Here is a 2,268-nt window from a genome sequence, read left to right as displayed (position 1 = left end):
TGGGAGATCTTGATAAAATGGTAGGAGAAACCCTGTTCCAGACAGTTCTTGGAAGGGCTTCGAAGGTTCCTGGAAAGGAGGTGTGTGGGTAGAGCTCCTCAGAGGACTAAGGAACACGTAGTGGTTTATCTAGAAAGAGGGGAAAGATTATTCTAACACTGAGTGTAGTACTAGCTACTGGAACAAACAGATCCCCAAATGTGTAAAGGCTCAAACAATTGAAATTTATTTTTCATTCACATACTAGTCTTTTGTGGGTGTTCCTGGCCCACATGTGACTCTCCTCCACACTATGATTTAGGGACCCGGGTTCCTTCTGTCTGGTGGCTGTGCCACTCCTCTGGCCTGTGCTTTTCTTCATCCACCAGAGTGAAGGGGAGAGAGCAAATGGAGAAGGCACACCCTTGTCTTGGCCCTAAAGTAAAACATCTCTTTTGCTTACACGCCATTGGTTAGGGTTCGTTACATGGCGACATTTATATGAGAAGGGGCTGGGAAATGTAGTGTGTCTGGGCAGTGACAGCTCCAGTGATAGCTCCACACATTGACAAGGGGAGCCTGGGTTGTTGTCTCTGCCACAGGGATGCGTTTTCTTTCACCACTCTAAATTAAAAAGCAGTGCGACCTTATTTTTCAACCCCCAAATCAGAACACCCAATGTGACAAATTAGGAGATGGAGTAGACAAACAGCAAGGCAGCTTATTTGAAATTGAGACATTCAGACAATTGTGAATGATGCTCATTATGTGAATACAGACACTTTGAATTTAATCATGTGTTGTTGGTTTTTTTTTTTTAATTGGGGAACAGTGTGTTCTTCCAGGACCCATCAGCTCCAAGTCAAGCAGTTGTTTCAATCTAGTTGTGGAGGGTGCAGCTCAGCAGCCCATGCAGGGATCGAACCGGCAACCTTGGTGTCATGAGCACTGCACTCTAACTAACGGAGCCCCCCCAGTCATTTGTTTTGAGGTGAGTGCAGTGTCCTGTTATGCTTGGGAATTCACGTGAGCAGACCACAAATAGGCTGCTGACCTAATTCTGTTCAACTCCATAGGGTTGGTGGCTTGGTGGCTGGCCGTGGTCCCCCATAGGATGAGGTCGGAGGGCCTAAGTCTCCACCCCGAAGACAGAAGCTGTGTCCCCAGCTCTGTCAACAAGTGTGTAAGAAACTACCAGAGCAAAAAGAAGATGGGGGAAAGGAAGAAATTAGATGAGCTCATATAACTTAGGCATCAGAGTGGATATTGTTATTCCCACTTAACTGGAAAAACAAAATGAATCCTTGAAATATGAAGTACAGATCCATGCAGCTAATGGCAGGTCAGATTGCTTCATTCTTTTTCTTTTATTCACAGCGGTATTTCTCAGGAACCTTGTGCTGTCACCTTGGATGCATTCCTACATGTGAAGCTCTTGAAACACTGCCTGGCACAGGGGAAGCACTCGGCATGTGTTGGAAATTCCCCCATCACCCCCTGCATGGCCTTCCCCTCCCCCATACTGACATCAGTGGTCCAGACACACACAGGCTTTAACCCTTCAGACCACGTTCACTCCCATTATCTTATTTGATCCTTGCAATAATCCCACGATGAGAAAATTGAGGGTCAGGTAGGTTAAGTGCCTGTCCACGATAACATTGGCTGGGAAGAGGCATCCTGACTGGAGGCCAGCCCCACGTACTGTACCCTGCCCCTTTGCACATGCTGCCCCCTGCTCCTGGCACCGTGCCCACGTGACCTCCGTGCTTTTCTCTCTGGAGTGTCCAGTTGGTCTCTTCAGCCTCTTCATCTCCCCCAAATGATTAGGGGGGACTCCTAAATATTGTGTTTGAGGATGGCGCTTTCGAAACTGGGAGGAAGGTGGCAGCACAACTTGTAGCCACCTGTCTTGCAGGGAGGAATGACGGCTCCCTCTGCTGGCCATTCTGAGTAGGGCAAGGGCTCTGAACAAAGGCTGGGTGTGCCAGTGAAAGGGCACCGCCCCTAAATTACTCCCCAGAAATGGATACTGTGGTAGAATGCCAATAATAAGCTAGGAAGCAAGCTCTGAACGAATTCATTTTCCCTACTCGTTATACGTAGCATCACCAGAAAAAAATAAAATACTGTAAGATTTTGGAAATGCAGGTGAGATTATTAGAATTAAGAATCGTGTTTGTAATATATATAGATTATTAGAAGTAATTAAGAATCGTATTTCTTATATATATAGAGAGAGATTATTAGAAGTAATTAAGAATCGTATTTGAGATATATATATAATTT

The 2,268-nt window shown here is 45.8% G+C and overlaps 1 protein-coding gene and 1 long non-coding RNA gene across 2 annotated transcripts in view; one reads left to right on the top strand and one right to left on the bottom strand.

The window, feature by feature from the left end:
• POGK (pogo transposable element derived with KRAB domain) overlaps window positions 1–2,268 on the bottom strand; it is a 28,398-nt gene that overhangs the window by 17,450 nt on the left and 8,680 nt on the right. The window lies entirely within an intron of this gene.
• LOC109385255 (uncharacterized) overlaps window positions 881–2,268 on the top strand; it is a 20,377-nt gene continuing 18,989 nt past the window's right edge. The window contains exons 1-2 of the long non-coding RNA XR_002124584.1: window positions 881–970; window positions 1,056–1,321. This is a non-coding gene — a long non-coding RNA (uncharacterized LOC109385255). The remainder of the gene's footprint in view (window positions 971–1,055; window positions 1,322–2,268) is intronic.

The sequence above is a fragment of the Hipposideros armiger genome, unplaced genomic scaffold, assembly GCF_001890085.2.
Source record: "Hipposideros armiger isolate ML-2016 unplaced genomic scaffold, ASM189008v1 scaffold_6, whole genome shotgun sequence".
NCBI classification, from domain to species: Eukaryota; Metazoa; Chordata; class Mammalia; order Chiroptera; family Hipposideridae; genus Hipposideros; species Hipposideros armiger.
Note: the sequence above shows the minus strand (reverse complement) of the source record. Positions and strands in the feature narration are given on the sequence as shown.